This window comes from Lissotriton vulgaris, chromosome 7 (genome assembly GCF_964263255.1).
Source record: "Lissotriton vulgaris chromosome 7, aLisVul1.2, whole genome shotgun sequence".
NCBI lineage: Eukaryota > Metazoa > Chordata > Amphibia > Caudata > Salamandridae > Lissotriton > Lissotriton vulgaris.
In genome coordinates, this window is record NC_141695.1 from 1,716,969,272 (window position 1) to 1,716,994,293 (window position 25,022).

The following is a 25,022-nucleotide window of genomic DNA, read 5'->3' on the forward strand; positions in this document are numbered from 1 at the left end:
GTAACTTAACAGAAGAGCAGTCTGCTATACGGACTGTTGTCCTTCAAAATCGTCTTGTAATTGACGTCATCTTGGCAGATAGAGGTGGAGCCTGTAAGGTCATCGGGTCAAGCTGCTGTGTTTTCATTCCACAAAATGCACCATCTGTCTATCAAGCTATTACCCGTCTACATAAAATTGCAAATCAGATACATCAGAATCCAGGCACCTGGACTTGGTCCGGTTGGTTCTGGACTACGTTAACAGCTTGGGGATGGAAGATCTTATCCTTCCTAGGCATTGGCCTTGTTATAGTATTCAGCTGCTGCCTGTGCTTGCAGTGTGGGCCAGCGATATGTGGACTGTGTGCCACATCCTGCATTGAACATTCCAGTTGTCTCTCAAACAGTCAAAGAAAGAAAGACGAACATATAATGTTACAAGAACAAACCGATCAATTTATGAGGATCGATATATCATGAAGGGTCCGTAGGGAACAAGGAGGGAATGAGGAAAATTAAATTTTGGCCATGTTGTGTTCCTTCCCTAGCGAGTACCCCACCGACTCCATGTACGAGTTAAAGTGCATGTAACTTCCCTCCTGTACCAGCTATGAAGACGCAAATACATTTGCGTCCAACGTTAACTTGTCCTCTTTCAGACCCACCATGAATGGGTTAGATGGTCCGTTCCTAAGTATGCTATGCCAACGTCTTTTTGAAGTGCACTCCTACGTTTTTCAGCCTGGCTGAAAGTAGGCCCTGAATCTCTGCCACCGAGCCTCTTTTCTGGCTTCTGACTGCGAGGGCCCCTGCCCAAGCAGCCCCCGTACCCGTGAACTCTGACTTACTTCTAGCGCGGTCCTCCGTGCTCAGCTCAGCCTGCTACCTGCCAAGATTGACTATAACCTTCGAGTTATCTGTTTCCCTCCCCGAAAATACATTCCAGCCTGCTAGCTTCAGTAAACATCCTTCCTCAGCTGCAGGGCTAAAGGGCCGACCTGTCTCTATGCAAGTAATTCATAGCCTCTGTTGCCATGCTTCCATGGAAGGCCCCATGCCCCCACGCTTCTCATACAGACACTCAGGCGCTTATACACGCACTCACAGCAAGTATAGAATAGCTTCTGCTCTAGAGACCTTTCTGCCCAGATAGCTTAGTTCCTAAACATCAGATATCAGATATGATAGAAGCACAAGTTGATCTGACATACCAGACTTCTGTCTCTTTCCGTCAGTGTGAATGTCAAGTCCCCTGCACCCCGTCAATCACACGTCATGCAGCTGCGCGCGCATCCAAGCTTCCGATTTCTGCTGACATTGCAACATTCTGTTAGCACCACCCCTTGGTGCCACCCACTTGCGTCACCTATCAGTGACGTTTCTAGCACACACCTCTAGTTTACGCCTAGTTTACGCCTCTTGATGATGTACTAATACCACGTGTATACTGTTATCTTGTCTTCTCTCAGCTGTTACGCCTCTTACATTGAACATTATGATGTAAATCAAGTATATAAGCTATGTATTGTCAATAAACGAGAGCGCGCTCATCTATCCCTTCTGACACCCTGTGTGGTGGTCAGAACATGATATCCTGATTCCTTTATGAGGAATAAAACCCTTAGAAACTCTTACACCACGGACTCTGTTTTCCTTCATTCTGATTGAGTTATTATTAATTAAGTACTTACCTGCATAGAAATTAAGAGAGTAAATTAATTATTTACGTCAATCCTCAGAAAATTTTCCGGGGAGGGGGCAAAATGTTAACATCATCACCATCCTCCAACATGATGTGTGCCAACCTGGCACAAGAAACACTGGGGCGCTGGAGGAGCCATGGGGGCCAGGAAGCAAGCCGCATATGATCTCATACACCATAGGGTTGTTGTGCCACAGCCATCTCTTTCTTTTGTGGCACCCCAAAATCCATACCTGCCCTGGCCCCTAAAAATACCCCCTAGCACCCCAAAACCCATACCCACCCTGAACCCTAAAATTACCCCGCCCCCCAAAACTCATACCCTCCCTGACCCCTAAAATTACACCCTTGGCATCCCAAAACCCATACCCACTCTGAACCCTAAAATTACCCCCTAGCACCCCAAAACCCATACCCACCCTGAACCCTAAAATTAACCCTTCCCCCCAAAACTCATACCCACCCTGAACTCTAAAATATCCCCCCTGGCACACATAACCCATACCCACCCTGACCCCTAAAATTGTCCCCCTGGCACCCCAAAACCCATACCCACCCTGAACCCTAAAATTGTCCCCCAGGCACTCCAAAACCCATACCCGCCCTAAACCCTAAAATTTCCCCCTTGCACCCCAAAACACTTACCCGCCCTGAACCCTAAAATTACCCCCCTGGTACTCCCAAAACCCATACCCACCCTGAACCCTAAAATGATCCCTCTGGCACCCCAATCCCTAACCCAACATGAACCTTAATATTACTCCCTGGCACCTTAACACCCACACCCACCCTGAACCCTAAAGTTACCACCTGGCACCCTAAAAGCTGAACACTACATTCTGATTGTGTATCGCGCCGCGTCCCTGCTCAGGGAGGATCTGCTGGTCCAGATCGGCTTGCCCTGGTCTGGTTCTGCCCGCCCTTTTCTGGAGCTGTTCTGCCTGCCCTGTCCCTCTTCCGGACCCACCGAGCCTGCCTCCGTGCACACTGCCTGGACCTACTCTGTCTGGCCGGGTTCTTTCTCCTTTGGACGCTCTGTCTTCACTGTCGGAGTTAGGACACAGGTCTCACTTCTCTGAAGCTGCTCTCCCTCACCCAGACCCCCCACCATCCCTCCACTTGCTTTCTCATCTTCCTTACTCCCTACTTCTCAGTCTGTCTTTCCCCACTGCTTCTCTCTCTCTTTCTCTTCCCCTCTTCGTTCACTCTCACCCCCCACCGTATCAGTCTACCGACCCCACCAAGTCTTCCTCTGTCCCCCCTCTCTCTTCCTCCTCCTCATGTTGGTGATAGGGAGCCTGAGGCCCTCTCTGAAAATGCGAGCTGGGGGGGACGTTAAGTGTGAAAGTACCAAGGTGTGAACCGGGAGAAGAGGCAGGGAAGGGGTGGGTGGCAGGTAGAGGGTCAAAGGGGGCACTGGCTCTCAGAGAGGTGAGAAGGAACGTGGAGCAGCCTGGGGACAAAAACAACACCAGAGCAAGAGGCAGACGCTCTGTTGGGAGCCTGGTGTAAACTGAAGAAACGTACACTTCTTAGCACTACAAAGCAGCCGAAGGGCGCCTTTCACTAGAGCCAAGAACTTGACCCATCATGAACAAACAGCAGCCACCGGAGAAACCAGCGGTGTCATGAAAACAACAAAGGACAGAGTGACAGACGACTGCCGCCGAAACCTGGAAGTACAACTTACACCTTTAACAGAAGGCAATTCCTGATGCAAGCACCACACGCCAGAACTAGGGGTGGGCGGAATTTGCGTAGTCCCGCTACGCAAAGCTCTGCGAAATGGTAAAAAATCTCAGCGAGCACTCAAAAGTTCAGCGAACACGCGGAATTGCTTGTTCCGCCCATTTACGATGCTTTTTTCCTGTTCGTGAACGCTGTTTGCGTGCTCTGGGAGAAATATCTTGCGAACGTGCATTTTGAAAGCGTGAACAAGCAAAATTACGCAAATTACGCAAGCGGAACGGAATTTATATCCCCAGGCCTAGCCAGTACACTATAAATATATAAATCTCCCATCAATGCACACCTGAGAGTGAATAAAAAGATGACCAGCAAACTAAGGCAGTGACTGACAGACACTATGCTGGTCTGCTCCAACTGTGCCCTATTGATACTTACTATGCCACCGGTCACTCCAGCCGCGGAAGAATTCCTTATTGATTGCTACTCTGACCGCCCCCATGTACCTCACTGTCTTGTGTAGACTAATATGTTTTGTCGGGCAAAATGAAAAATATTTTTTAAAAATCTGTGTTTTAGGTTATGCAGCTACACTGGGAAATGTTTTTAGTGCGCAACACTGACCCTGGAACATCTGATTGGTTCCCTCACAGACCTGAGGTACTTAAAGCACCTGCTGCGCTTCTAGGTTAACTTAATGTTGGATTCGACAAGTAGAAGGCAGCAGAGGGGCCAGTTGAAGCAAGGAAGCCCCTGAGGAGTGCATATTTACCAACCAGGGCATTTCAAGTGGTGAAGGAACAGGCTGAATATTAAGCGCTACATACCAACTAGCTCACCAGAGGCTTCTAACAGGGATCAAGGCACAACATTTCCTATCCTCAGGGCACCAACGTAGTTTTAATAAGTAGTCCATTGTGATGTGCTTTACTTTGGGTATTGGACCAGTACCTGTGCCATCCTGGAAATCTTCCTATCCTGAGGTTTTGGGTGGTAGCTACAACTTGTGGCGCCCCCCTGCCTAGAAGGTCTATGTATGCGAAGGATCTCGGAATTGGGGTCCTCAATTATCCAAATCTCACAACCACTACATTTAGACCCTACATTCTTCTAAGCACATACCGGCTATTAGTTGGCTGCCTGTGTCAAATGTATACAAAAATAAAAACAAGTGTTATGGCCATTTACAACGCTTTACTGTGATTAACGCCTTAACCGCAGCAGTATTTCGGCCACGGTGCGGGCGTTCTACTGAGTGGGCGGGGCTCCCGACTGTGAGAAGTTGGCCTGATATATAGTGCTCACTATTCTAGTGATCACTGTGTATCATACCAAACGACCCTTATTGATGATTGGTTGTAAGTCAACCTTATAGACCAGCTATCCTAGTAGCGTGGACAAAAGCTCTAGAGGACGTGTTAAGCCAGCTGTTTACCATCACATGTACCCCTTGAACACCAAGTGAAAGGACACCACACAAGTTGTTATGAAAATAAAAGGATATTTATTTATATCAAGTCTATCCTGATCTCTTTATGAGTCAGGGAGCTAAGCACAATACAAAACTCTTACGAAAATACTTCAAGTCGCACAATTTACACAAATGCCCGAGGGGCACGAAAAACCATATACCCTAAAAGTGGAATGCGAAACACTAGCAGGTAAGTAACAAGATCCAGAGGCTTCAGGATCGCTAGGACTACACTACTGAACCCTAAGGTTAGGAGCAGGAGGCCTAGGGAGATCGGGTGCAGAGTATGCACTCTCACGCGGGATGCGGGACAAAGTCTATGGAGGCTAGTATTTCTTAAGTTACTGTTACCAGACGAATCCGACTGGATAGACTAAAAACGACAAAGGATCTGGACACTTGGATAGTGAACCTGCCTTGGAGCACCGAAATGCTCGGGTTACCTAGCCCAGGGGCTGCGGCTGCATAGGGTTCAAAAGACGTCGGGAACCCTCTTTGTAGTCTATGGAGCTTGAAAGAAGAAGTTTCTGGCAGGCGACCAGTGAAGATGTTCGGAGTGATCCAAGCCTGGATCGATGATGGAGACGACCTGAAAGCAGAGGGGACTCAGTTCTTAATCACTAGCCAGTGATTGTGTGGGCACCAGGTGGCACCGGATGAAGTCACCTCGACCAGGTGAGTGGGCGACGCTGGACTCTGCAGTCACACGGGCTAGGAGGCGTTGTCGGCGACCAGGCTGGAGGTGCGAGCTGTCCCACAAAGGTATCTGCTGTCGGCGATGCTGGACCCAGGATTGGGGCAACAAACCTTGGCAAAGTCAAGCCCACGCGGTGGAGTCAAGATGGCGTCTGGAGTGGACCAGGAGGGTCCGGGGTGCTCCTCTTTTGGAAGGGAGCAAGGGCCAGTCTGGAGCAACCAGACCAGCGTTGAAATCGTCGTGGTGCGTCGTCAGGAAGGCCACTAGCCAACGGGCAAGTGACCGGACAACGCGGTGAGCAGCAAAGAGCAGAAGGGCCCCACGCAGATCTCGTGGATGATGGGGGGCTGGACTTCGGTGCTGGAGCTGCTCAGGGTTAGGGCTTCTCAAACCCCAAAGCACTCACTCGAGGATCCCTCGGCGGTCATGCTGGTTAAGCGTTGTGCAGTTTTGAAGATGACCGGTCCCTCAGGTCTCGTCACACCCACGAATCTCAGCTGGGCTGATGATGTAGGGAGAGGTCAGAGATGCCAGGGAATCCGGGTCTCGTCGAGCTGGGCAGTCTTGATCCGGAGGATGGACTTACAGCAAACCGCGATGCTTAGATGGTGCCTGCGGGTGCAGGGTGGCTACTCCTTAGCCACAAGGGAGAGTCTTCAGAAGGTATCAAGAGTTTCTTTCGTGGAAAGTAGTTCAAGATTCAGAATTATCTAATTTGGGAAGGGGGCCCGCTCCTACCTTTATTCTAAAAAAAGGGTCTGGCACGCGACTAGGTCCTGCCCATGGGTGGGACCAGGAGGGGGGTGGTTAAAACCCTCTCCCTTGTCCGGACTTTCCCCAGCTCAGGGGCTGGTGTGCCCCTGGAACTGGTTCAAGCCGGCATATGCACAGTGAGCACCGGGGTGCCACTTGCAGTCACCTTCCTCTCAGCCCTGCCTACCTGGGATACACAAAACCCTGTCTGGGATGGTGCTAGCACCGCCCCTGACAGGAAACCCTTTGTCCAAGCTCTCCTCGCTGGAAGGACTCCCAGCAGCAGGAGGTCAGACTTGTGTCTGTGGTGGCAGCATCCATTTTGTGATGCTGAGGCTCGAGTTAGCTTTAACCGGGGTTCTCAGTTACATACATGTCGTGTCCCTCTAGAAGGGTGGAATGCTAACCCCGTCACCAGAATTGGTGAGGGGTTAGTATTCCAATTCCTATGACACCTTACTCGACATGTTTTGATAAAGCGATACCAAAGTTGGCAAATAACCGTGAGGATTATAATGCACTTAAGAGTATATGGTATGCGTTATCATGGAACAGCTATTAGGACTTGGTTCCGCAAGCTGAAAACGGGCTCAGCTCATGCCAGAGCACCATCTCATATGATTCCAAGCACTCTGCCTTCAGGACTGTTAAGGCCTGCCATAGGAGTGACTGATAGGAATACATGTGTCCATTTTAGGGTTAGATATAGGTATACTATATCTAAAGCAAAGGGTGATTACACCACCTTGCCCCAGCTGTCTTGCAGCCAGTTGTGTCAGATTTGGATGGCCAGCCAGGGGTGGCATAATACATGCTGCAGCCCCTGGTATGCCCTGGGTACACCTATGCCCTTGGTACCTAAGGTACACTGTACAGGGACTGATAAGGTGACTCAGTATCCAATTGGTAAATGCACCTAAGGTACATGCAATCCAATTTACAGAGGGAGCAGTGAGCCTGGGGTCCTGAATAGCAGGGTCCCAGGTCAACTAAGTCGAAAAACCAGCAAAACACCAGGCAAAAAGTTGGGGGTAGCCATAGTCAGATATCCACCTTCCTACATACCCCCCCCCCCAAACGAAAGGAGATAAGGCTATCCTTGACCAGGTATGCCTATATTGCCTGAGTGGCCATATGAGGTGGTATATGCACTGGCATGGTTACCCCCTATATCATGGTCCACTAAGCAATCCCTCACCCTAAGGGTATCTGAGGGTCTCCACCATAGGGAATCTCTACCTGTGGTGTGTTTTGGCAAAGTAAAAGGCTGGTGCTGGGATGGAGCATTGAAGTGAGACTCCACTAATGTTGGGCTCAACTTCCTCCAATCACTATCCACCATATATGCCTTTCTTTCCATGACTGAGTGGCTGTGAGCTCTCAGGGTCAACCTCTGGCTACCTAAAGCTGGAGGCTGAGTCCCTCTGTTTGGCTTACTGGGGGGACAGGCCAGGTTTGGGGTTCTTAGGCCCCAGGTTTGGCTGTGCCCAACAGTGTCCATCTGTGGGAGGTCCCTAGCTAATTTTAATGGGGATCCCTCAGGAGTTTGTTTTATTTTCACTTGGCTAGGACTAGTAGCTTCAGTGCCCTTAATCTGCTGATTGGGGAGTTCTTTTGGACAGGGGCCCCTTTGGGGTCCACCACTGGCCTCCCTGACCTTTACAGCCCTGGGCTGACTGAGGCAGGGTAGAGAGGGGCAGGTTACCTGCTCCAGACTGGGTCCCACCTTGGAAGGGTCCACTGACGTCAGGGGTTCTGCCAGGCTAGGCCTGACTACCTCTGGGGCAGTTTCTTCACAAGGGGTCAGATCAGTTCCCTGAGGAGGCTGATCCTTTCCTAAAGTCTGGTGGGAGGGAGATTTCTCTTCCTCCTCAATGCTCTCTGTCTGAGTGGAGTGATCCATAGTTTCAGGCTTCTCAACACTACTATCTGTCTGAGTTTGAGCTGTGGCCATCACAACTCCACCAACCTTTTCAGGAAGGGACTCAGTTTGGGTATGGGCTGTGACCATCACAGCCTTGCCAACCTGTTCAGGGAGGGAATCTGTCTGAGATTGGGCTGTGGCTGGCACAGCCCTCCTGACCTGTTCAGGGAGGACATCTTGGACTGGGGCCGTGGCTATCACTGCCCCACTAACCTTACCATGGAGGTTTACCATTTTAAAATGGGTTTCTTGCTGTACCTCAGCCCAGGCTGAGATCTCTAAATCATTCCCCAGTAGGCAATCTACAGGCAAGTTTGATGACACTGCCACTCTCTTGGGGCCAGTGACACCTCCCCAGCTGAGATTTACCACTGCTATGGGATGATCTCTCTGCACTCCATCAATGTTGGTCACCTGGTATGTGGCTCCAGGTATAAGTTGCCTTGAGGGGACTAGGCTCTTAGTCGCCATGGTGATGCTAGTCCCTGTATCTCTATAGGCCTCAACTTTTGAACCATTGATGATGGGCTCCTGTCTGTACTTGTCCAAAGTGTTGGGACAAGCTGTGAAGTTGCCAAACCCCATGTCAGTCTCACAGACAAGAGTATCTAAGTCAGGGGACCTGGTTAGGCCAGAGTCCCCAGGAACTCCCAGAGTAAATGCACCCAAATTCTTGGGGGCACTCCCACCACCTGGGGGATTACTACTAGTAGTAACAGGAGGCTTGGAAGTGTTACTTGGGGGTATGTTCTCCTTATTGTTGTTGGCCCTTGGGCAACTGCTGTCAGTTTTGTAATGGCCCACCTGTTTGCAGGTATGACAATAAGGTTTCTTTTGGGTATTGGAAGGAGTCTGGGACCCACCCTTTTCAGAGGATATTTGGGGCCCTGATGTGGTTTGATCAGAAGATTAATTCCCACCCTTCTCTTGAGGCTTGTTTGATTCTTTCTTTTGGTCACCACCCTGGTTCTTAGGCCTAATCCTGGTTCTGACCAATTTGTCTGCCCTCTTACCCAATTCTTGTGGAGAGGTCAGATCAGAGTCTACCAGGTGCTGGTGTAATAACTGGTTCTGACAATTATTTAAGACTTGCTCTCTCATAATAAGATTATACAATCCTGTGAAGTCAGTAACTTTACTACCCAATAGCCAGCCTTCTAGAGCCTTAGTGGCACAGTCAACAAAGTCAGCCCAATCCTGAGACTGAGTTTTCTGGGTGTCTCTGAACATCAACCTGTACTGCTCAGTTGTTAAGCCAAACCCATCAACCAGTGTATTCTTCAGGACTTGGTAATTGTTAGCATCCTCAGCTCTAGTAGTGAGGAGCTTATCTCTACCTTTACCTTCAAAGGAGAGCCACGGTATAGCTGCCCACTGACTCTGGGGGATGCACTGGACAGTGCAGGCCCTCTCCAAAGCAGTCATCCATTTGTGGATGTCATCCCCTTGTTTAAAGGGGGGTACTATTTTACTCAGGTGTCTAGTATCAAAACTCCTGTCCTTATCTCTAGGGATAATGCTGCCACCAGTGGGGTCTGCCCCACTCAATTTCTGCTCTCTAGCAAAGGCAAGTCTTTCCTTGGCAAGGGCAAGTTCTTCCCTTTCAACCCTCAGATTGACTTCCTCATCTTAGCCTCATGCTCTCTTCTCTGAGGGGATGTCATCCCTCTGTGAGAAGATGCCTGAGAGCCATTGGTATGAATAGATCTGTTAGAGCCTCTGGAACGAGACCTAACTCGTCTACTCCCAATGTTAAGCCTGCCTGAAAGTGGGCCTGGGGGTCCCCCAATTCCATTTTCATGTATGCTTAAGTTGGTCCTGGTGAGCCTTCTGACTACTACCTGACCTTTGTCTGCCTCATCCCCTGACAACTCCTGTTCCTCTTCCTCCTCTTCACTTTCCGTTCCATTGAGGTTGAGGTCAGGGTCCCCAAGGGTTCCCTCTAAGGGGGGCATGCTCCCATCTGGATTAGAAGGGCCTGTGTTAGAAGCTCTCCTGGCATCATAAGTCTCTAAGAGACCTATCAGAAAGGGAGTGGTAGGGTTAGAACCCTGTTTTAGCTTCCCGGAGGTACACAGTTGTCTCATCTCCTGGAAGCTAAGAGCTGCATATCTGGAAGTGACCTGTGGAAGGTCATCAACCACAAGGGGGCCCTCTGTGTTCCCTCCTGTGGTAAACATGCTTTTCTAGTGAGGTGTAAGTGATGCACTTACCTACACTATTTGTTTGCCTACTGATCCCTTGCTAAGAGTCAGGGTGTGCTAAGCCCTGTTACACTACAACAGCTGGTTCAGTAGAACTCAGAGTATTCTAAGCTAAGTTATATGTACCTTGGTACTTATGTGATCTTTCAAATGATATTCTTAGGATACGTGTGGTAAAACAACAGCAAGCTCAAATCCCACCTCTGCTCACCAATGTGAGAAGTTGGCCTGATATGTAGTGCTCACTATTCTAGTGATCACTGTGTATCATTCCAAACAACCCTTATTGATGATTGGTTGTAAGTCAACCTTATAGACCAGCTATCCTAGTAGCATGGACAAGAGCAGTCTTTAGGCTAAACTCTAGAGGGCGTGTTAAGCCAGCTGTTATACCATCACATATACCCCTTGAACACCAAGTGAAAGGACACCACACAAGTTGTTATGAAAATAAAAATATATTTATTTATAACAAGTCTACCCTGATCTCTTTATGAGTCAGGGAGCTAAGCACACAACAAAACTCTTAAGAAAATACTTCAAGTTGCACAATTTACACAAATGCCCGACGGGCACGAAAAACCATATACACTAAAAGTGGAAAGCGAAACACTAGCAGGTAAGTAACAAGATCCAGAGGCTTCAGGATCGCTAGGACTACACTACTGAACCCTAAGGTTAGGAGCAGGAGGCCTAGGGAGATCGGGTGCAGAGTGTGCACTCTCAAGCGGGATGCGGGACAAAGTCTATGGAGGCTAGTATTTCTTAAGTTACTGTTATCGGACGAATCCGACTGGGTAGTCGGACGTGCCCGGGCTGAGCTCCGAGTGAAGCTCCCCTACCACGGGCCATTTCTCCGGCATTTTCCACTGCAGCCGGCTCACACTCGTACCGAGTATGCCCGGGAGCCTGATCTGCAGCCCGAGAGACTTTGGGGGAGATCGGTGACACGGACCCTCCGGCCGGCGGGAGCCCCAGCAGTTACCCGGCCGGGGCCCACTTCCGGCCGGCAGCACCGGCTACTCGAGCCCGGGAATCCGGCCCTTCGAGGTAGGCCGCACCGCGCACACCCACCCCCGGGCTGCACCGGGTGGGGGACAGGACCGCACCACAGCGTTTGGAGCCTCAAGCGAGCCCACTGCCCGGGAGCCCCTACATTTAGTGGCGGAGTTGGCACCCTCGGCCACTCGGGTCTGGAGAATCGGCCCACATAGTCGGCTGTGCCAGGGACTCCTTGGTCTAACGCGCCATTATTATTGGGTGGCGATTATAACAACGTATTAGATGTCTCCCTCGATCGATCGTCTCCTCCGGCGGTTGTCGCCCCAGCCCAAGCAACCTCCAGGGCCCTTCTTGATTGGGCGACACAGTGGAACCTGCAGGATGCTTGGCGAGTCAGGAACCCTAACGCCCGGGTATACTCCTACTTCTCTGGGGCCCACTCATTGCACGTCAGATTAGACAGATATATGATGTCCCGTGACTTGATTCCTCACGTGACAGAAACAGATTACCTGGGGCGGACACACTCTGATCACAACCCACACACTTTGGATTACGGGTGGAAACGCCCACGCCCGCCTGTGCCCACATGGCGCCTGCAGCCGGATCTCTTACTCGATACGCCATTCCGAGAGGAGATGTCCAGGAGGATAATACAATACTTTGAGGACAATGGCGACTCTGCCTCGTCCCTGAAAATTGAGTGGGACGCCTTTAAGACAGTGACCCGAGGGAGCTGTCTCGGTGTGCAGGCAGGCCTGCGGGGACAGGTGGAGCGGGATCTGATGAAAGCGGAGGTGACTTTACTAGACAAAGAGCGGGAAGCGGTAGAGGGCGATGACTCCCAGTTGATTACTGCCAGGGCAGATCACGCCCTTTTGATGGCGAGGCTGAAGAACCTTAATTTTGCAGCACACTGTGCACGCAACCACAACACAGGTGACAAGCCAGGCAGACTCCTATCATGGCTAATACGTCAGGATACTCAATCGGCGTCGGTGCTGTCGATCCGTACGACTCAAGGCGCTGAAGTCTTCACCCAAAAACTGATACATGAGGCGTTCACAGCACATTACAGGTCCTTGTACAGCTCACGACTGAGAGCCACTGAGGTGGAGATTGCAGACTACCTAGCGACACTGCAGCTACCTGCGGCCACTCGCGCCCAACAGGCGGAGCTGGGAGCGGATCTCACTAGTGAGGAGCTGCGAGAGGTGATTTTTTTCCCTCTCTAATGGCAAGGCGCTGGGCCCGGACGGGCTCCCGGCCGAGTTTTACAAGGCCTATTCCTTGTTATTAATACCGGAACTGTTAAGAGTGTACAAGGCGGCATTTGAAGATGCTGAACTTCCGGCATCTCTGAACGAGGCCAATGTGATCTCCCTGCTGAAACCAGGCAGGGAAGCGTGCGAGTTGGGATCGTACAGACCGTTAGCGCTCCTTAATACAGACTACAAGATCTTGGCGGCGACGTTGGCTCGGAGGCTTGCGCCTCTAGTTCCCACACTGGTGCACTCTGACCAGAACGGCTTTGTGCCCACCCGCAGCACGTCTTACAACATACGTCGCTTCTTCAGAGTCCAACGCTACGCGATCTCCAACTGGCCGTGCTCAGGGTGTATAATACTCGACCTGGAAAAGGCGTTTGATTCGGTGGAATGGCCCTTTCTGCTCCAGGTGCTCGAAAAGTATGAGCTGGGCGACGCCTATATCCAGATGGTGGAGCTCCTGTACCAAGCGCCCGAGGTGCGAGTCCAGACCGGGCGGCTATTTTCTGACAGAATAAGGATCGGGAGAGGCACCAGACAGGGATGTCCCCTCTCTCCCCTGATATTCGCGCTCGTGATGGAGCCGTTGGCAGCACTGCTCCGGACCTCCGGAGCCACCTGGGGCATCCCACTGGCAGATGGGACACACTCGGTGTCTCTATATGCCGATGACTTGCTGTTATATGTCAGGGACCTCACCTGCATACCTGCGGCACTCACAGACATCTTTCGGGTGCTGGGGGATATGTCGGGGCTCCGTGTCAACTGGTCAAAATCAGGGGTCTATGCGTTCAGTGAAACTATGCCACAATGTGAAGTGCGAATGATGGGCGAGGAGCTTCGGTGGCACCCGACGGTCTTCCGGTACTTAGGGATCCTCATATATCGGGACCCCGTTGATCTCCTAGAGGGCAACCTCGTGAGAGCCATCTCCTCGTTATCGGCCCAGGTCACGTTCTGGAACTCCCTCCCACTGAATGTGCCGGCTCGAGTAGCGTTGACAAAGATGATAATGCTCCCCAGGCTCCTCTACTTTTATGCTAACCTTCCGGTGTATGTGCTGACGCGTATATTCAAGGGATTGGAAGCCCTCACCAGGCGCCTGATTTGGAATAAAGGGCGCCCCCGGGTGGCATTGAGGACCCTCTACGCGGCTACGGAATCTGGAGGCCTGGCGGTTCCCAATCAGGAGCTATATTACCTAGCGGCCCAACTGCAGTGGGTTGCCTATTGGCTTAGTGGCAGGAACCTGATGGGCACGGCCACGGAACACACTACCCTGACCCTGACTCAGGTGCTAACGCTCTTCCACCCCCTGACGCGGGGCCGGCCCCCCGACCAGATCTACTTAGCTGTCGCAAGACAGTGCTTTGTGCGAAGCCTCAGACTTACTAAAGGCACGGTGCCGTATGCCCCGAACCTGCCGCTGCTGGGGACCCCCTCGGGGAGTGGCGTGATGTCCTCATCCGTGCTACGCAGTTGGACTGCGGCGGACCTGGACAGTCTAGGTGACTTATATAGTGATGGGGAGCTACTGTCCTTTGAGACTCTGACCACCGACACAGATCTGCCGGCGGGGCAGTTCCTGACACACGCTAAGCTTCTCCGAGTGCTGACAGGGACATGGGGAGATCTGACTCAGGAACCGACCACACATATGTTAATACAGTACCTGCATGTGATGGGCGATGGTTCCCATCTGGTGCACTGGCTGGCACAGGCGCTGCACCATCATACTCAGTTCTCCTCCCAACGTCTGAGAGAGAAGTGGACGGCCGACCGAGGTAGTGAATGGTCGGACAAACAATGGGCTGCAGTGCTGGCTGGCGCAAGGAACATTCCTCGTAATGCTAGATTTAAGATCATCCAATATTACATAATACACCGCGCATATTTGTCCCCAGACAAACTAAATCGCTACTTCGGCCTTGCCTCTTCAGCGTGCCCCAGGTGCGGACTCCTGAACTCGGATCTGCTACACGCACTCTGGAGTTGCCCTCACCTTACCATGTATTGGTCGGCGGTCACTGACACATTAGCGGCAGCCACGGGCGACACTCTTCCTAAAACGTGGGAGGCATGCCTACTGGGGCTCTACAAGAGGACCAAGCAGACCAAACTGCAGGCACGTTTCTGGGACCTGGGGCTCATAACAGCCAAGCGGCTCATCACAAAACGCTGGAAGAATAGTGCCCCCCCGCGACCGGTGGACAGGCGTCGCTCATTTGCCAACTGGGCTAGCGCAGAGAGCGTGACATTACACAGAGAGGAGACAGCGGGACTTCGAATGTACCCAATTGCCCAAGAGTGGGACACTACTCTGACTGCATACCATCAGGCTTGTATCCAGGCTGGTATCACATGAACGCTTAGTTACGGAGCAGTAATAGACCCGTCACCCTTACATTTCCGGAGTCAGACCTCTCCCCCCCTGTTGTTCCCCCCCCCCGACATACCTCTCCCCCCTCCCCCCCCGGCCGCTGGGGTAACGCCCGACAAAGTCTGCTTGCTATTATTCCCCCCTACCGCCACATGGCCGCAGCGATCCTCAATCCACGACCATTCCCGTCCCCACACTGTCCACATACAGCGTTTCATAAAACATTAGTGTCACTGATACACTGCTGTACACGCAAACACTAGTCCGATTGTTGTTGATGTGTTTTCCCTTCTACTTCCTTTATTTCCCTATTATTTATTTATTTATTTATTTTTCTCCTTTATTCTCTTGATTGGCAGTTGGCATTGTTTCTGCTGTGATCATGATGATGTTGATTTCTCCCATTCCATTTAACTTTTCTTCAATGTTTATTAAATACTGCCATGATCACACGACTATAGCCCTGTATTCCATATGGTAACGTGGGATGTGATTCCTGTCTCTGACATCGTCCGTGCCACCCAGGGAACACAGCCTGGAACAACTGCTGTTGACTATCATGAACACTTTGGCCCTTCTGCAGTGACATACGCTGCAGGCACTGCAACCTAAGATTTCTCCTGAGACTGAGAATTGCGGACTAATGCATCTTCCCTGGCTACTGTTTATTTTCACCTATATACGACCGAAATGTTGAAAATGTTACCGACTGAGTAATGATTGTCGTCTATATGACATTGTATGATCTATTGGCTTGTTCTACGTTTTGATTTGTGAAATTAAATAAAATCTGGGACCGTTGGTCTAAAAAAAAAAAAAAATCGGACGAATCCGACTGGATAGACTAAAAACGACAAAGGATCTGGACACTTGGATGGTGAACCTGCGTTGGAGCACCGAAATGCTCGGGTTACCTAGCCCAGGGGCTGCGGCTGCATAGGGTTCAAAAGACGTCGGGAATCCTCGTTGTAGTCTATGGAGCCTGAAAGAAGAAGTTGCTGGCAGGCGACCAGTGAAGATGTTCGGAGTGATCCAAGCCTGGATCGATGATGGAGATGACCTGAAAGCAGAGGGGACTCAGTTCTTAATCACTAGCCAGTGATTGTGTGGGCACCAGGATGGCACCGGATGAAGTCCCCTCGACCAGGTGAGTGGGTGACGCTGGACTCTGCAGTCACACGGGCTAGGAGGCGTTGTCGGCAACCAGGCTGGTGGTGCGAGTTGTCACACGAAGGTATCTGCTGTCGGCGATGCTGGACCCAGGATTGGGGCAACAAACCTTGGCAAAGTCAAGCCCACGCGGTGGAGTCAAGATGGCGTCTGGAGTGGACCAGGAGGGTCCGGGGTGCTCCTCTTTTGGAAGGGAGCAAGGGCCAGTCTGGAGCAACCAGACCAGCGTTGAAATTGTCGTGGTGCGGCGTCAGGAAGGCCACTAGCCAACGGGCAAGTGACCGGACAACGCGGTGAGCAGCAAAGAGCAGAAGGGCCCCACGCAGATCTCTGGATGCTGGGGGGCTGGACTTTGGTGCTGGAGCTGCTCAGGGTTATGGCTTCTCAAACCCTAAAGCACTCACTCGAGGATCCCTCGGCGGTCGTGCTGGTTAAGTGTCGTGCAGTTTTGAAGATGGCCGGTCCCTCAGGTCTCGTCACACCCACGAATCTCAGCTGGGCTGATGATATAGGTAGAGGTCAGAGATGCCAGGGAATCCGGGTCTCGTCGAGCTGGGCAGTCCTGATCCGGAGGATGGACTACAGCAAACCGCGATGCTTAGATGGTGCCTGCGGGTGCAGGGTGGCTACTCCTTAGCCACAAGCGAGAGTCTTCAGAAGGTATCAAGAGTTCCTTTCGTGGAAAGTAGTTCAAGATTCAGAATTATCTAATTTGGGAAGGGGGCCCGCTCCTACCTTTATTCTAAAAAAAGGGGCTGGCACGCGACTAGGTCCTGCCCATGGGTGGGACCAGGAGGGGGGTGGTTACACCCCTCTCCCTTGTCCGGACTTTCCCCAGCTCAGGGGCTGGTGTGCCCCTGGAACTGGTTCAAGCCGGCATATGCACAGTGAGCACCGGGGTGCCACTTGCAGTCACCTTCCTCTCAGCCCTGCCTACCTGGGATACACAAAACCCTGTCTGGGATGGTGCTAGCACCGCCCCTGACAGGATACCCTTTGTCCAAGCTCTCCTCGCTGGAAGAACTCCCAGCAGCAGGAGGTCAGACTTGTGTCTGTGGTGGCAGCATCCATTTTGTGATGCTGAGGCTCGAGTTAGCTTTAACCGGGGTTCTCAGTTACATACATGTCGTGTCCCTCTAGAAGGGTGGAATGCTAACCCCGTCACCAGAATTGGCGAGGGGTTAGTATTCCAATTCCTATGACACCTTACTCGACATGTTTTGATAAAGCGATACCAAAGTTGGCAAATAACCGCGAGGATTATATTGCACTTAAGAGTATATGGTATGCGTTATCATGGAACAGCTATTAGGACTTGGTTCCGCAAGCTGCAAACGGGCTCAGCTCATGCCAGAGCACCATCTCACATGATTCCAAGCACTCTGCCTTCAGGATTGTTAAGGCCTGCCATAGGAGTGACTGATAGGAATACATGTGTCCATTTTAGGGGTAGATATAGGTATACTATATCTAAAGCAATGGGTGATTACACCACCTTGCCCTAGCTGTCGTGCAGCCAGTTGTGTCAGATTTGGATGGCCAGCCAGGGGTGGCATAATACATGCTGCAGCCCCGGTAGGCCCTGGGTACACCTATGCCCTGGGTACCTAAGGTACACTGTACAGGGACAGATAAGGGGACTCAGTATCCAATTGGTAAATGCACCTAAGGTACATGGAATCCATTTTACAGAGAGAGCAGTGGGCCTGGGGTCCTGAATAGCAGGGTCCCAGGTCAACTAAGTCGAAAAACCAGCAAAACACCAGGCAAAAAGTTGGGGGTAACCATAGTCAGATATCCACCTTCCTACACCGACGGGAGCACGGAACGGGTTAAGAACAACTGTGAACAGATGGACAGGAAAAGAGATTCAGCCCAAAGTTGAAAAAGGATGGAAGGATGGCCTTTTTTGTCGCATTTACAAAGTACCTAATTATGGATTCTCGACCTTTTGTACTGTATTTTTGGTAATTAGGGAAGGGGATGATACATGAAAATGAAACTGATGTTTCTACAACCATTTTTACTCTATACCGCACAAATTACATTTACCCCTTGTACTGGTGTTACTTAACTTGGTTACCTTTATCAAGCAATCTTGGAGCACGTATGGCAATTTTAAAATTAGGTCCGAGTAGAAGTTCGAACTGCTCGGTCATCGCTGCCCCACTAACCCCTTGTTTCTGTCGTCACCAGATAGTAACGTAGTGCAGGTGAGGAATGCAGACATCTTTTTGGCAGGATGCTACGGAAATATCTTCACCAGTCTACTCAGGAGCACCTGCTACTCTGAGTTTGTGTTGTTTTCATACTAATTTCTGTGTCATTGCAGGACTCCCCGAGTTTTACTGTTTTCTCTCTCTGACCGTCTCATTTTGACGACAGCGTGGGCTCAGACTCTAGTGCACAGGTTGGGAGATCCTTAAGTGTGTATGAGGCACTGCCCTAGTTTTGGGGCCCGCCAGTGGTGAGAGGTAGCTGCAAAAAGTGGCTCTGCCATCGGCAGCCAGGTGCTTTCCTCACTTTGTCTGTCTACGGTCCTCACAAAGGTCTGAACCTCCTGAGGCCACATTCACCACACAAGCGCAGTCACAGCATCTTAGTCTAGAGCACAGGGGTAAGGCAGGCCCAGTCTTACTCCCCCAAACACACTCTACACTGTGAGTAGAATATGAGGCACTCAGCAGGGATACTCTAACCGCAGGGCCACTGTAATTATGAGGCAGGGAGGGTCACATAAAGCAGCAGGGTTGAGTGAACTCTGCGTCAAGAAAAAGCAAATTATGTGGCACATTTTGTGACAGTATAACTTAATTAGGTCGAGCCTATCCCATTCCGCAAGGAATGGATAGGGGAGAATTTTAGTAAGCAAAATAAGTTCTCAAACCATCGGCGGATTTCCAAAAGTTTACGTGAACACAAGCATGCGCTTTTCCCCTACAAGAGCTTTCATTGTCTCTTCACTTTGTGCACGCAGCTGCCTAGTTCTCCCACCCCCTCCCGCTCCAGTGCGCGCTCCACTCGCATCTGCCTGCTAACACCCCGCCCACCCCACCACCCCCACACAGCAATGCCGAGAAGCTTGTTTCTTTAACTGCCTGCCACACCGCATCACCACATCAAAGGCTTCTTCTCCTCCTCACTCACACCTCATTCCCTTATGCTCGCAACATGCCATGCCCGCTTTCACTTTCTCCTCCCCCCTCCCCACAGCAATGCCAAGAGCTTGTTGCTCCTTCTTCCTGACCCAGCAACCTTTCTCACCTTGCCCCCGATCTCTTCTCTCCCTTCTTCCCCCTCTCGTTGCGAGCCTGTTGATTTCGGCCCTCTTGATTATGGAAAGCAGCCTTAAACCCGACATGCGGGCGCTATGTAAAAAATAAAGGCATGTGTAATTGTGTATTCTTGGAATTCAGCAGTTTTTGTTTTCTGTTTGCGGCATCTCCCTGGCGCTTGCCGTTTGTTTTGCATTTTACACGTGTATAGTACCTGGAAGCGGCCCGGACCCACGAGTTCAAAAACAAAATCCTGACGTTGGCTCAGTCAGTAGATAACAGTTGGCCTTCGTTCAATTACTACATATATTTATAATTGTGTTGCATGGTTGCTTCACTGTACTGCCTAAAGCTCTCCAATACACAGTGTTGGTGCTATACACGGATGTAGTGTATACATACATAAATCCGGTGTCCATCGCGCATTAGAATCGGGCTGCAATAAGTTTCTGGTGATGGAAGAAAGATTTAACGGTCTTGGATCCACTCTTTACTGTGTGCTTTTTTTTGTTACAATACTTTATTGAAGTTTGGGTGACAATCAGTTTGACTGATAAAGATTTCTATCCAGGAGAAATTATATTGAAAGTTACTTTACAATTCAATGAAAGCCCCCGGATTAGTCCGGCAGCGATTTCATTTCTTTGGAGGGAAATGTCGTGGGAGGGGGCACTGGTGGGACCACAGCAGTGCCGATTGCTAGAGCGCAAGAACGGGGGCACTTTTGGAATCCAAGACATTTGGAACATACGTGACCCAAAAAGCATTTGCCATCCACGGAGCCAGGTCCAAGCATGCATGGTAGGGCCTCTGATGTCTGCTGCCTTTACATTAGGCCCCAAAAAGAAATATGGCCCGCTGTACCTCAGAAAATGTTTGTAGCGCAGAGTGCAAACATAATGTCTTCTAAGCGCTTGCGGGACCATTTTAATACGTTTGAAATTTGTCAGATTGTGGATAACTGGAAACAGAGGGGTCCACGCACGTGCAAACACCTTCACACTGCCTGCCACTGTGCCCCAGTGTCTTTAAGGAAGAGGGCAGGTGAGTTAGAGCCCTGGGCCACTGTGATGGGACTGGCAGAAGCAGAGGCAGTCAGGTCGCCCAAGGCTTGTAGAGCTGGGAGAGGGTCAACAACTTTACATCAAGTGTCACTCAGTAAACCTATCCCACCCCAGATCGGCACAACAATAGACTCTCACCCACACGTGTCTTTGAGATGTGAGAGGTACTGTCAGTTGAAAAACTCACAAGTACTCAATAGGCCAGCCCGTCACAGCCAGGCACTACGTTTGTTATGTGTCTCCCGAGAGGAGAGTGTCATAGGTTATAAAATCGGAATACTTGAGTTACAATCCCACCATTGCCACATGGCGTGATCCTGGGCGCACATGGTTTAACTTTTTGGGCATCATTTTTGCTAAAATGGGAGTGGTTACACACACGGGGCAATATTGGAATGGAACATATGATAACTCTCACGGCTGCAGAGTGTATGCCACGTGATATTTTACTTTCATCAGCACCCACTGACCGCAAGCATCTGTTACTAGGCACCCAGATGCCCGCAGGGCTGAGCATGTGCTTGCAGGTGCGTTCTGTTTAGCAGGGCAGGTGCTGGTCCAGCATTCTGAGGTTATTCCCAAGTCCCAACGTGCCGGGCATCGGCCCCAGGCACTTTCTGTGGCACTGACTCATCTGTCCTCCCAGTTTATCCCTAGACCCACCCACCTCTGTCCCTTCATGCTTCCTTTCAGATGCAGAAGGCGCCTAGAGGTGAATTCAGTAGCGTGGTGCACTGTACGTGCACATATGGTGGGAGCTGTGCATAAGGTTGCTGAACACACTATGTCAATACTTTAAGAAGGCTCCCACATTTCTCTCTAGCACCCATATTTTGGATTTTACTATTCTTGTGGCGCACGCAGCAGAATGAATTGTCTCTAGGCGCTATTAGTATTGCATGTTGTATCGAGCCTCATTCCCACCTACGACCCTGAACAGGCTTTTCAAAATGCTGTTATCCTCTGCAGTTACGTAACAGCAGTGAGACGCTGTGACGTCACAATGCTGAATCCTTCTTCCCAGCCCATACTTTCAACGCCTCGAAATGTGTGTTGGTGGACAGATTAGGAACCCTAATACAACGTAAAGTAGTTATAAGTGGGTGCCTGTGAGTCAAGGGGGTGTTTTTCACCTCGTGATCTCAGTGACATTATAGACAACTCGAGCTTCACTCTCGTCTATTTCAGTCACTCAGAAGCCCCTCTTGAAAAGAATCCTCATTGCTCATTGTTGTCCATCTCCGTGGGTATTCATTGTTAGCCACCTTGGCAGGAGGAAAAGACGAGACAGCCCCACTGACGGGTTTCTAGATGACACAAACAGATTCAGCAGCCGCTGCCCAACCCACTGAGCTATTTCTCTGCGTTTCTCTTTCACTCTATCTGCTCCTCCCTCCTTTGTGCAATTTTCGCCACTTCTTGGTGAATTCCAGAACTATGTGGAACAGGGGCATTGGGGACATCAGTTTTGCAGCCCTGGAGTTTCTTTGAAAAAGCTGATGAATTTTAGGAATTGTAGTCTGTTTTTGTGCTTCTTTTAATTTAACGGCTTGATTAAAGTACCAAGCTACAGTGGTTTGTAGACGGAGTGCTGAGCATTTTGGCCTTGAAGTTAGTACATTGTAGTGCTTGTTCTTTAAGTGGGTGAGAGAATTACTGGTTGTTTCAATCCGGCATGGCTGTGGACACTGAGCAAGAGTGGTGAGCAAAAAGAAAACACACACTGGCAAAGACAAAAGTTCTGGCCTTAGAGGCATGCTGGCTCTACCAATGTCTTTTGTTCATGTTGTACAGCATGAAGAACAGCGGAAACAAGCATTTGCAATGCAATAGGTCTCGCATTTGCGAGATTTTTAGCTATTTGGCATTGTAAATGACAGTGCTTTTTATTTATGTGTTGGGAAAACATGCAAGCAGTGCATAAACACGTACTTTGTACTTATAGTGGTTACTAATGAGAAGCAAGGTTGTCAGTAACTGCATCTCTTTTACTGCCTACCTTGCTTCTTGTAAGCAAGGACTATAAGTACAAAGTAGGTGTTTACACACCGCTTGTCGTGCCTTTCTGCCCTCTGCATCACCACATCATCACTCAGCGCTACCCCAGCATCACTCAGCACCACCACATTATCACTCAGCACCACCACAGCACCACCACAGCACCACTCAGCACCACCACATCACTCAGCAGCACCACTCAGCACCACCACATTATCACTCAGCACCACCACATTATCACTTGCACCACCACATTATCACTCAGCACCACCACATTATCACTCAGCACCACCACAGCACCACTCTGCACCACCACAGCATCATTCAGCACCACCACAGCATCACTCAGCACCACCACAGCATCACTCAGCACCACTACAGCATCACTCAGCACCACCACTGCACCACTCAGCGCCACCACAGCACCACTCAGTGCCACCACAGCATCACTCAGCACCACCATTGCATCACTCAACGCCACCACATTATCACTCAGCACCACCACAGCACCACTCAGCACCACCACAGCACCACTCAGCACCACCACAGCATCACTCAGCACCACCACAGCATCACTCAGCACCACAACAGTATCACTCAGCACCACCACAGCACCACTCAGCACCACCACAGCACCACTCAGCGCAATTACAGCATCACTCAGCGCAACCAAAAGTTATAACTATTGGCATTGTAAATGACAAAGCTATTAATTTAGCTATTTTCAAAAACACATAATTAAAAAAATTGTCATTTACAAGACCAATAGCTCAAACTTTCCTAATGCGAGACCTATTGCATTGCAAATGCTTGTTTTTAAACTTGCTATCACTGTTTGGGCATTAGTTGCACCTCATTAGTACTAGTTAAACACCCAAATATAGCATCAAGCTACAGAAAGTTGATCAGTCAACCTTTGCAAAGGACTTTCAACTGCCCGGCAACATGTGTCGCTGCGTTTTTACTAACTAACAAGGATTCTCTCACTAGCACCCTTTAACAGTGACCAAGTCTCCATAACCACTCTCTCTCAGATGCATTGAATTTGTTATATAGCGCTACTCATACCAGTAAAGTATGTCAGAGCACTTTGCATCACACATACATTACACAGAGACAATCAATCATACATGTGTAAATCAGTGTATAGGACATGTTACATAAGCCAAAGGACTAAACGTGTAGGAGTCACATGTCATCCATACTGGTAGGCATTTTAGTTTAGGAGTGCTTGGTGTGGAGAAGCACAAACTCAGAGTAGAAAAAGAAACCGCATAGTTGGGAGTTTTCTTTAATCATAAGAATCCATTTCTACCAAAATTAATCCTTTTTGCAACATTAATCAATGTTCTATACTTAGCAGAGTGTATGCACTTATATGATGAAAGTTAATACCTCACTATTCTATATTAGGACTTTAAGTTATACATTTTAAGTAACAAAAGGATGGCTCTTTTAAAAGCAGTAACCTGCTGATCTATTTTACATTAAATGAACTCTGTAATATACTTAGAAAACGTTCTTTGCAGTAGGCATATTAACCCTCTGTACTACCTTCACATGAGTCAAAAACATCAACTACACAAAACTCTGATCTTTGGCCAGGAAGAACATTAATCACAGGAGTTATCTTGACTTTTTTTGAGAGGCCCCGTAATTGCAAGAGGAAAGGAACGCGCAGCAGGTGCTTTTAAAATCATAATTAAGTTGTAAACACGGAAGCCAGCAGGTGCGATGGCACCGTTCGCAACCCCCTAGGGCCCTGGCAGGGGGGGGCAAAGAGGGGCGCTCCAGGGGGGGGCAAGCGCCCCTCCTTGCCCCCCCCCCCCCCCTGCAGACGCCCATGGACCCTATGCCCCATGGGAAGTGTCCTCTTGAACTTCCAGGCATTGCCCCATCCAGCGGGAAACACCATCACCCACCTCATCAGCATCTCCCATAGAGGACATGCTGCGTTATCTCGCTCCAAAAGTGAGCCCAGGACCAGGCGTAAATTAGAGCAGTTTGTGACCTCATCAGCGGAAAGAAGCACTTCACAAATACCACCTTCAGATAAAATACAGTGGAATTTCCACACTGGTTGAATTACATTTACATCTGTTATGTTTTTTTTGGGTGCTGCAAACAAAAGCCAGTTCCAATTCCCTCTATTAGGGGCATTTATAATGCTTCGAAAAGGTTTCACCTCGTAAAGCGCAGTGAAGAAGTTCAGCCTGAGATGGGGCACTCGTAGAAATCTGCATTCAGAGCCACATGCCTGAGTAGCTCATCCAGGCCACGTTTTCTTTTTAGAATTCTGTGACTTATGTTCTAATATTATAATGGGATGAACAAAACTACAAATCCCATCATGCAAAGAAAGGAAAACTAGACTTAAGCTAATCACACATGGGCTCTAGAAAGGTGAGAGCTCTGTACTGTATTGTAAATTGTATTTATATAGCTCT

At 49.9% G+C, this 25,022-nt stretch overlaps 1 protein-coding gene across 2 annotated transcripts in view; it reads left to right on the top strand.

Annotated features, from left to right (window-relative positions):
- Positions 1-25,022, top strand: part of LPAR5 (lysophosphatidic acid receptor 5) — a 116,884-nt gene that overhangs the window by 24,964 nt on the left and 66,898 nt on the right. The window lies entirely within an intron of this gene.